Raw genomic sequence first — 11,040 nt, forward strand, 5'->3', positions numbered from 1 at the left:
TCACGACCCTGAGAGCAATAGCCGCACACTCCACCGACCGAGCCAGCCTCTGTGTACTATCCCCTCTGTGTACTATCTTTGCAACTTCCCATGAATCTACGATTATTTCAAATTTTTTTTTAATGTTTATTTATTTTGAGGGAGAGAGAGACAGAGTGTGAGAAAGGGAGGGTCAGAGAGAGAGGGAGACACAGAATCCGAAGAAGGCTCCAGGCTCTGAGCTGTTAGCATGGAGCCCGACGCGGGGCTCGAACTCATGAACCATGAGATCATGACCTGAGCCAAAGCTGGACGCTCAACCGACTGAGCCACCCAGGCACCCCAAATCTACGATTATTTCCAAATAAAGGGTTAAAAATAATAACTAAAAATCCACACAAAAGAACACAGTGGAAAGGGACTCGAGAGGAGCGTGCTTAAGGAATAATAAAAGTGCTAACAATAATAATCCAATGCTATTTAACACATGGTGGGCATTTACTGTGTTTTAGGCAGTTGTACCCTATGTAATTACTTTATACATGTTATTGTGTATGTCCTTACCATATTCCTCTGAAGTAGGTGCATTCATCATTATCTCCAATTTAGAGACAAGGAAATTGAGGCAAACAGAAGCTGAGTAGCTTGCCAAAGTCACCCAGCTTATATGTGCAGAACTAGAATTTGAACCGAGATAATCTGGCCTCGGAGCCCATTCTAGATCTTAACCACCGTGCTGGAGTGTGAATAAATGGGGACCAGAAAAAAAATGTTAAGAATAAAATAAAACCATATATCAGGGTACTGAAAAGAGATGCACACTCAAATGGGCAATCTGAGGGAAAAGGGACCACTTAAAGAGGTGAGGGCAGGGCTAGAGAACCAAAAGGAACCCTGTAGTACTCCAAGGCTCCCAAGAGTGGGTGCTTTCACCATCCGAAAGGCTGGAGAGGGAGAAGTTCTAGAACCCAAGGGTAGCTATTTGGAGAGGGCTGCCAGGCAGGAGCTGTGGCCTTGGGTAAGAAGTTGCGGTAATCCCCCGATGACTGATCTCTTGCCAGTGCCTCCCCTTGGACTCCCCCGGAGTCCAACCAGAAGCAAGGGATAAGGGTAACGTAGTCCATACAAATCAGCCTCCGGAGGCACAGAGTGGGGTGGGGAAGCAAGATCTAGAGGGCAAAACAGAAGATATCCAGGACAGACAGATTTGAGAAAATCAGGGAGAATTTAACATGGACAGAATTTTAGATGATTCAAAGGAATTATTGTTAATTTTATTAAGTGATAATAGTGGTGTGGTTATATAAGAAACTATTCATATATGTGGAAATATTTGGAAATGAAGTTACAGGGAATTGCTTTAAAATATTACAGCAAAATAAGGAAAAGAGAGGAAGGAAGGGGAATGGGAAGGATGGAATGGGGGAAAGAGAGAGGAGAAGGAAGGATGGAAAAAGGGAAGGAAGGAAGGAAGGAAGGAAGGAAGGAAGGAAGGAAGGAAGGAAGGAAGGAAGGAAGGGAAGGAGGGAGGGAGGAAAATAATGCTGCAAAATATTGAATCTAGGTAATGGGTGTTGAAGTGGGCTGAATAATGACCCTCAAAGGTATCAGGTCCTAATCCTTGGAACATGTAACTGTTACCTTATATGCCAAAGATTTTTCAGGTGTTGTTAAATTAATGCTCCTGAGATGGGGAGATCATCCTGAATAATCCAAATGAGCCTTAATACAATCACAAGTATTTGTATAAGAAAGAAGCTAAGGGAAATTTGATTACAGACTGAAGCGAAGGCAATGCGGCCACAGAGGCGGGGTGACATGGCCACAAGCCAGGAATGCTGGTAGCCACCAGGCACTGGAAAACAGATTCAGTCCTAGAGCCTCTGCAGGGAACACACAGCCCTGCTGACTCCCTACCCATTGATACTGATTTTGGACTTCTGGCCTCTAGAACTGTTAAGAGAATAAACGTGTGTTTATTGCGGTCATTTGTGACAGCAGCTATAGGAAATGAATACAGGTATATAGAGACTTATTTTACTCTTCCCTCTCTTTTTGTGTCTGTTTAAAAACCTTTATAGGGGCGCCTGGGTGGCGCAGTCGGTTAAGCGTCCGACTTCAGCCAGGTCACGATCTCGCGGTCCGGGAGTTTGAGCCCCGCGTCGGGCTCTGGGCTGATGGCTCAGAGCCTGGAGCCTGTTTCTGATTCTGTGTCTCCCTCTCTCTCTGCCCCTCCCCCGTTCATGCTCTGTCTCTCTCTGTCCCAAAAATGAATAAACGTTGAAAAAAAAAATTAAAAAAAAATTAATAAAAATTAAAAAAAAATAAAAACCTTTATAATAAAGTTGGTGTGGCACACAGCCAAATCATAACGCTACCTATGAAGTAGTGTTGCCAAGGAAATAGAATCAGCAAGTTCAACCACCAGTTTACCGGAAACACAGAAAAGGACCAGATCATAGGGATACACTCAGCACACTCAGACAAGAGAAAATGTAAACGACCTGGCCTCCTCAACAAATACATATTTTTAATTTTATTTATTTATTTTGAGAGAGACAATGATCAGGGGAGGGGCAGAGAGAAAGGGAGAGAGAGGATCCCAAGCAGGCTCCGCACTGTCAGCAATGCCCAATGCGGGGCTCAAACTCACGAACTGTGAGATCATGACCTGAGCTGAAATCAAGAGTCAGACACCTAACCGACTAAGCCACCCAGGCAGCCCTAAATACATTTAACTTAAACTTTAAATGATAAATAGATAGATAGATGATAGATGATAGATAGATAGATAGATAGATAGATAAATGATAAATAGACAGACATATATAGATGGATGGACGGATCCAAAATCTGACCACTTTGAACCATCTCCAGTGCTTTGGCCCTGGTCCAAGCCACCGTCATCCCTCACTAGATGTAGCCCCTCACTGGTCTCCCTTCCACCCTTGCACCCCCTTTAATCTGTTCTCAATACGGCTGTGCAGTTGAACCTTTATACATCAGTCAGATCACATCCTTTCTCCGCTCAAGGAGGAAGGGCCCTGTAAGGCTTGACCTCATCTCCTACTTCTTTCTCCCCACCTTTTAGTCACACTGGCCCTTCTCCTCCACCTCAACACACTGGGCACATTCCTGCTTGGAGCTTTTGCACCTCCTGTGCTCTCTGCCTAGAACATTCTTCCCCAGACACTCAGAGTTATTCAAATGCCACTTTCTCAGTGAGGACTTTCCTGATAACCCCAATAAATTGCAGCCATCCCCCAGCATGCCCTAGGCCCCTACCCTGCTTTCTTTTCCTCCACAGCACTTATCTAACACACTATATATTTTAGTTGTTTACTTTGCTCATTATCTGACTCTCAACTAAATTGTAAGTTCCTTGAGAGCAGGAATTTATTTGTAGATACTGATGCAAATCATCGGCAATTCATTAGGGAAAAAATAATAATAAAATTAGATCCTTATCTCACATTATGTCCAGAATTAAATTCCAACTGGCATAAAGACCTAATTATGAAAAGCAAAATACAAAGAGTTCTGGGGGAAAAAAGTAGAGGAAAATATCTTTATGATATAAGGGTCAAGGAAAATTTTTTTAATTAAGACATAGAAATTATAAATAACAAAGAAAAGTTGGATAAATCTGACCACATAAAGTTTAAAACTGTGTACATCAAAACAAAACTGTGTACATCAAAAGATATGATAAAAAGAGGAAGACACAAGCCACAGACCAGTAGAAAATATTTGCAATACATGTAACAAAGGATTTTCAAGCATAATATAATATAAATTCCTTCAAATCAGTAACTTAGAGACAAGACCAATAGAAAAATGGGTCAAGAAAGGAGGAGGCAATTGACAGAAGAAAAAGCCTGAATGGCTACGAAACATAAAATATAATCAGCAGGAGTAACTGGGTGGCTCAGTCAATTAAGCATCTGACTTCGGCTCCGCTCATGATCTCATAGTTCATGACTTTGGGCCCTGCATCGGGCTCTGCACTGAGAGTGAGGAGCCCACGTGGGATTCTCTCTCTCCCTCTCTCTGACTGTCCCCCATGCACGTGGGCATGCATGTGAGTGCCCCCCCCCTCTCTAAATAGATGAAAAAACTTAAAAATATATATATGATCAGCATTTCAGGCAATCAGGAGTTCAGATTAAAACAACCAACCACCAGATTGGAAAAAATTAAAGTCTGCCAATTCCAAGTATCAGGGAGGATGTAGAACAACGGAAACTCTCATTGTGCTGCTAAAAAGATAGTACAAAAGGCACTACATCTTGGAAATTGACTTTATAATAAAGTTGAAAATATGCACATCCTTCCTAGGTATACACCAGAAACATTAATATTTCCTGTATACAAGGAAACGTATATTTGCATGTTTTCGCGATACAATCCTGTGCATGTTAAAGTGAACAGAGCCACATATAACAACACGAACAATAAACGAATAAAGCGAGGATAAATAGAGCATGATACTATTTCTTAAAACTATGACTGCTGGTGGACACAATACATATGCATTGATATAGAAAAACAAATTCAGGATATGATTATCTCTGGGGAGGGAGGGAGAGAGCAGGACCGGTGAGGTACACAGGGGACTTCTATTACACCTGTATGTTCTGTTTAATTGGTGGCAGGTGCAAAGGCATTTGTCATGTTTATGCATACAAGTCAAGAAACATGCCCCATCATATATGGAGATTTACCGGAAGGTTACAGCGATTAAGACAGATGTTATAAGCACACAGGCAGATAATTAGTGCCAATGAACAGACTAGAGAAAGAGTCTCTGGAGGCAGGGATTACCACAAAACCAGAGACCTCTGGGAGCCCAAAAGTAACTTGGGCAGTATGTTCCTGCTGAGACCCCTTTCTGGGATGCCAGCCCTAATGCCCGGCGGCCCTGAATTCTCCTTCCTCCTCACTATAACCTCAGTTTCTCTCTCTGCTTCTCTCTGGCTCTCCTGAGCACGTGCGCCATCTCTTATTCTCCCTCAGACTTTGGGAGTTGGAGTCCCACCCTGCCATTCAACAACTGGGCCGCCCGAGCCTCAGATTCTTCATCTATAAAGTGAGGACGGCACCACTAGGCTCACACAGGGATCAGGTCTGCTAAGGACAGACATGTATGGGCAGCTAGTCCCCATTCTCCTCTTTCCTCTTCCTCCTCTTCCCCCATGTCCTCTCCTTCCCTGGTCAGGCTGAGTCCCACCTGCTTTCACTCTCCAGCCTGGGCCTACCTGCAACAGCACACCCGCTCCCCTCCCCTGGCTTGTAAGAGGACGGCCTCACCGCCTCACCACACACCTTGCACTGGATCTGAAAGGAAGCCTCAGGGGGGTGGCCAGGGCCCTCAAGGGTTCAATCTTGAACTTGCTTATTTGCTACCTCTTTAAAATATAGGAAAAAATTCATTAAAAATAAATTAAAAAGAAGTAGACTCTGGGGTCAGACTTACCTATGTCTAAATTCCGTTGTTTTCTCCTGGCTGTGGGATATTGGGCAAGTTTCTTAACCTCTCTGAGCCTATTTATATCAAAACATAGCTTTAAAACAAGAATAATATTATATACTTCATAAAGGAAGTGCATAATGAAATAATGCTTGTAAAAGCATTGGGTATGATCTTTGACCCACAGTGGTCATGTGATGAATGCTAGCTAGCTTTTTTTTTTTTTTTTTTTTTTTTTTTTTTTTAATACCAGCTTCTGCGGAGTCCCAGGGTCATCAGGAAGCAGCACTCAGACAGCTAGGACAGTGGCCTCTCCCATCATGCTCCATGATGTGGCCAGGACCCCTAGCATTTTTTTCCCACCCCACTCATCCCCTCCACGATGCACAAGCAGGACCCATGGTAGAAAGTTAAAAGTGGGGACGGTCCCAGCCCCTGTTCCAGCTAAGCAGCAGCACCCAAACGTCCTGGGGACCTGTCTGGGGATGACGAGAGTTTCTGTGATATGTACATGTGGTTGCATTGATGTGTGTGTTTGTGTGTGTAGGAGGGATGTTTGTGTGTCTGTGTGGAGTAGGTTTCTTTGTAGCAAGTGAGCAGGGGGTCTTTCGTCTCTGGGCTTGTTGTGTCCTGCAAGGATTCACGTGTGTCTGCCAGTGTTGACGTCCCTGTTGTGTGTCTGCAAAGATGTGTTGCCCTGTGGGCAACAATATACATCATATGAGGGGCAACTGTCAATTGTGACACTTTGCATATTGGGCGTAGTGAAGGGTCATGGGTCCTATCAGTAGATGTTAAGGGTCTGCTGTGTGTTACGTATTTGTGAAGGGCCATGAACTAGGTCTGTGGGTGATGAGGGTCTGTTCTGTGTGATATGTGTGAATGCTACATCTGTTGACGACTGGGTGTTAAATGTCTACGAGGAGTGAAAGGATGTGTGCTGTGTGGTGACAAAAGAAAGTTGTGTGTTTATTGGGGATGTGCCGGTGGGAGAAAAGTCAGGCATAACCAAGCTCTGCGGACCCTTCCAGAGCCTGAACAGCCTCACAGATTCCACGGGGCAGCCAGACAAGCAGGCAAACCTGGCCCTCTCACCCAGGTCACCAGACTCTTACCTGAGAAACAGCAGAAACGGTGGTCTAGGGGGTGACAACAAAGCTGAGGAAAAGATGGAGGGCACTGAAAGCATGTTTCCTGGTCGGTTTCTCGGAGAACCCAGGAAGTGGGGTAGAGAGTAGGGAGGAAGCAGAAGGCAGGCCTAGACCTAAGTACGTGACTCACTTTACGCTCCAATCCCCATTCAACAGCTGAATAAAGAATTAGGGGAGGCCTGCCTGCAGGCTCCACTGGGCAGGGCATAATGCAAGGAAGACAACTCCTTGGGTGGGGCCCCAACCCCAAAGACACTGGGAATACCCACGTCTAGCCAGGGAATCTCTCTGTATGTCAGCTCAGCCAACAACATGGGGCTGGTCCATCCGATGTGAAGCACCTCTGGGAGTAAGGGTTGGGCTTGGGCTGGCAGAGAAGGAATTGGGTCCCTTGACTGTCCCCTGACCTCCGTGCCTTTATTCATGCTTCCCTCGCTCTCTCTGCCTGGCTGCCTAACGATCACTCTTTAAGACTGCTCTGGGGGCACCTGGGTGGCTCAGTGGGTTGAGCATCCATCTCTGGCTCAGGTCATCATCTCATGGTTCGCGAGTTTGAGCCCCACATCAGGCTCACTGCTGTCAGTGCAGGGCCCGCTTCTGATCCTCGGTCCCCCTCTCTCTCTGCTCCTCCCCCACCATTCCCCAACTCGTGCCCTCTCTCTCAAAAATAAGTAAACCTTAAAAGGAAAAAAAAAAAAAAAGATCCAGCTGTCTCTCCTCAACCTGAATCCATTATAGTTTTCAGGGAGACCAGAAACTGTCTTTTCACCAAGCTTCCCAGGTGTTCTCAATTCTCTGCTCTTTCACTGAATGGCTTAGAGCAGTCACACCGGACAAGAGGGCCAAGGATCACTACCCACTGTGCACAGCCCTGTGCCAGGCATCTGTTTTCCCTGACCTCCTTAACCCTCAGGGCAACAAGTTTAAGAGAAGAGGAAGCAGAGGCTCGGAGAAGGTTCAAGGCAACAGTCTCTGATGCCAAATACGGGCCTGTTGCCTCCACTTACAAGGTTGGTTCTTTTTTTTTCTTTTTTTTTTTTTTAATGTTTATTTATTTTTGAGACAGGAGTGACACAGCACGAGCAGGCGAGGGGCAGAGAGAGAGGGAGACACAGAATCCAAAGTGGGCTCCAGGCTCTGAGCAGTCAGCACAGGGCCCGACTCGGGGCTCAAACTCACAAGCTGTGAGATCATGACCTGAGCTGAAGTCGGATGCCCAACCCACTGAGCCACCCAGGCACCTCGGTTCTTTTTACAATAAACAGAATCTCACTAGAATTCATAGGACAGGAATGAAGAAAGTATTTTTACCCTCCTTTTACCAAAGAGGAGGAAGCTAAAGCTCAGAAGGGGGAAGTGGGGTGCCAGGATTTACAAAGCTTAGTGGAAGAGCAGACACTTGATAAGGTGACTCCAAGCCCTTTCTGTGCCCACGCCTCATCACTCAGGGTCAGACGTCGCCATGTTTCTCAGGTGCATGAGAAGCACGGACAACTTCAGCAAGGGGGTAGATGAACCAGATTGCGCCAGGATGGATGGGGGAGGGGGTGGGGGGAGGGAGGGACCAGAGAGGCAAATCCTGCTTCACTGAACTTCCACCCTCAGTGCAGGCCCGGACTCATCCTCAGCCTCCCTCGCTCTTACTCCTCCCTCCACTGGGGCCCTAGGGAAGTGAGAGGAGCCAGGAGGCGGGGCGTGGCTGAGGCCACAGCCACTGGGGTGAGGTGCGGTGGGGTGGGATGGGATGGGATGGGAGCATTTAGGTGACTGGACCACCAAAGGCAATGATTGACGCTTTAGGTGGTCACACTTCCTCTTAAAAGGGACTATTCCCAGTCTACACAACCGGAAGCTGAGGCTCAGAGTTGAACCCCAAATGCCAGATTTCTAACCGTGCCTGTCTGGCTCCTCCGTTTCCCCTCTGCCCTACATGGTCCCACAGGCAGCAGTGACCTGCACAGTGGGGGAGGTGGGGGCAGTGGCTCTTTGTTCCCTTTTTCACAGCAAACCACAGGAGCGAAGTGCCTCAGCCAGTCTTTCATTCTCTCCGGGCCCTGCTTTCTTTCATTCTCTCCGGGCCCTGCCGCTCCTCCAGTGAGCCTTTCCTGCCCAGAGACGCTCTTGACCTGCTCACAGATGAAGAGGCTGGAGAAGCTGTCACAGCCACAGCCCTGCCCTGGAGGCATCTTGGCTAACACTGTCTCTATCCAATGCCCAAAGCACTCCCCTCTGGGTGGGTGGGGGGTCATCACTGAAACAATTGCTCTGAACATGCTTATGGGAATGGGCTGGGATCTTGGCAGATCTTCCAGTGGGTCTGTGGCTACAATGTGCCAGAAAGGAAATGGGAAGGCTTTAGTCCATCTGGGAAAATAGGATGTCATGGCTGAAACCCAAATTTCTTAATATGACTTTCTGATGTCCCTGGTCTCACTTCACCTCACTTCTGTTTCCAAGCATGGCATCAGTTACCTCTGGGTCTTTGCACACACTGTTCCCTCCAACTGAAACATCTTTCAAGTCCCACCCGACCTGTGACGGAAACTTAGTGGTCCCTCACAGTCAATCTCCCTTACTTCCTTCCTTGCCAACAAAACTTTCCTAGAAATAGTAGGTGTTCAGCCCCAAGGGACAAGACCTGGTCTGTGGCCTGCCCATTCTCCCTTGCTGTTTTCCCACATTTACAGTTAGAGGCGGCCACGTGGCCCGTCTTCTAGAAAACGACATCTTTTAGGGAAATTTTTGCTTCCTGGATGACTTCTTTCTGCTTGGCAACTGGAATGAGGCGTGGAGCTACATATTCTTCTATGAAGATTCTGCGACAATAAGATGACAAGCCCTGCTGAGAGGATGGAGGGGAAGCGTAGTAAGAGCCTGGTTCCTTGGTAGTACTCTTGAGCCCGGTACTGAAACTGCCGGCCGTCAGACTTCCGTGAGCAAAATATACCCCTATTTGTTTATGCTAGTTATTCTTTTCAGCTGAAAACATTCCTGATGCATCAGCCTCTGGGTTCCAACTTTAAAAACACCACTTCCTCTAGGAAACATGCCTTTGCTCAAGCACAGGATCAAGGGACCCCTCCTGCGTCCTTGAGCAGTGGACGCATTGTACCTCTCATGATCTTTGCAGTCGCCCACTCATCCATGTGCCCCAGCAGACTGTGGTAGGCAGCAGGGCCCCATGGTGTTCACCATTTTCTTCCTAAGCCAGCATATCTGTCGAATGCGTAAGACTGGGCCTGGCCCTCACAAGCCTGCAAAAACAGTTGAAGTATGACAACGGCATAACCTCTAAGGCAGGCATGGGAATTTACACACACATCCTGGAAAGAGACGGGTAGCACTTTGCCTGTAGAAGAGATGGCTGCTGTCCCCTGCACAGGACAGTCTGCATCACCTCATGACATGTATCACTCTGCAGCATGATGGAACACTTCTCCCTCTCTGCCTTGGCCCACTTTCAGCCAGAGCCACATCCACCCACATCCTGTGCACAGATTCGTCCGTGGTTTGGACTGCTCAGCCGCACTTGGAAGGGCAGCGAGACACCCAGGCTTTTGTCCCCTCCCATAGGGAAGTAAATCTGACGTGCAGTATCTCTTTATACTACAAGACAGAGTGCCTTTGTGTTTATTGTACCTCTTTCCTTGTCTATAAAACATTGCTCAGGCGTACCTGGCTGTTTCAGTCGGAAGAGGATGAGGCTCTTGATCTCAGGGTTGAGAGTTCAAGTCCCGTGTGGGATGCATAAATTACTCAAAATAGGGGCGCCTGGGTGGCTCAGTCGGTTAAGCGTCCGACTTTGGCTCAGGTCATGATCTCACAGTTTGTGGGTTCAAGTCCCGCGTCAGGCTCTGTGCTGACAGCTCGGACCCTGCAGCCTGCTTCAGATTCTGTGTCTCCCTCTCTCTCTGCCCTTCCCTCATTCACACTCTGTCTCTCTCTCTTTCCAAAATAAATAAACATTAAAAAATTCAAAAGAAATTACTTAAATAAAACTTAAATTTTCAAAATAAAATTTAAAAATAAAACACTGTGCGAAATCTAGTTAAAAGTCACCCAGTTTCTCCTATCTTCACATTTTAGGTGTCCTCTATTTCCCACCTCACATCCCTCCCAAGGGCTGATCCTGTCTCTCATACCCTGCAGGACGTTTGAGTATACACTGTGAGCTGGGTGCTTTCACACGTTATTTCACTCAATCCTTAAAATATCAGTATCTTCATTTTACACACAACAGTAATACTGGCAACACCCTCTGAGCACTGTGGTAGCTACCTTATATGTGCCACGGCAAAGCCTCGTAAAGGCTGCCACGGCTATTCTATATTCCCATTCTGTACATGAAGAAACTAAGGTTCAGCAATTAAGTCGTAGGGAGCAGGTGAGGAGCAGGTCTGTCGAACTCCAAAGCATTTCAGAGTTGGGCCAATGGACCCA

The sequence above is a fragment of the Lynx canadensis genome, chromosome C1 (genome assembly GCF_007474595.2).
Source record: "Lynx canadensis isolate LIC74 chromosome C1, mLynCan4.pri.v2, whole genome shotgun sequence".
In the NCBI taxonomy this organism is placed as follows: domain Eukaryota; kingdom Metazoa; phylum Chordata; class Mammalia; order Carnivora; family Felidae; genus Lynx; species Lynx canadensis.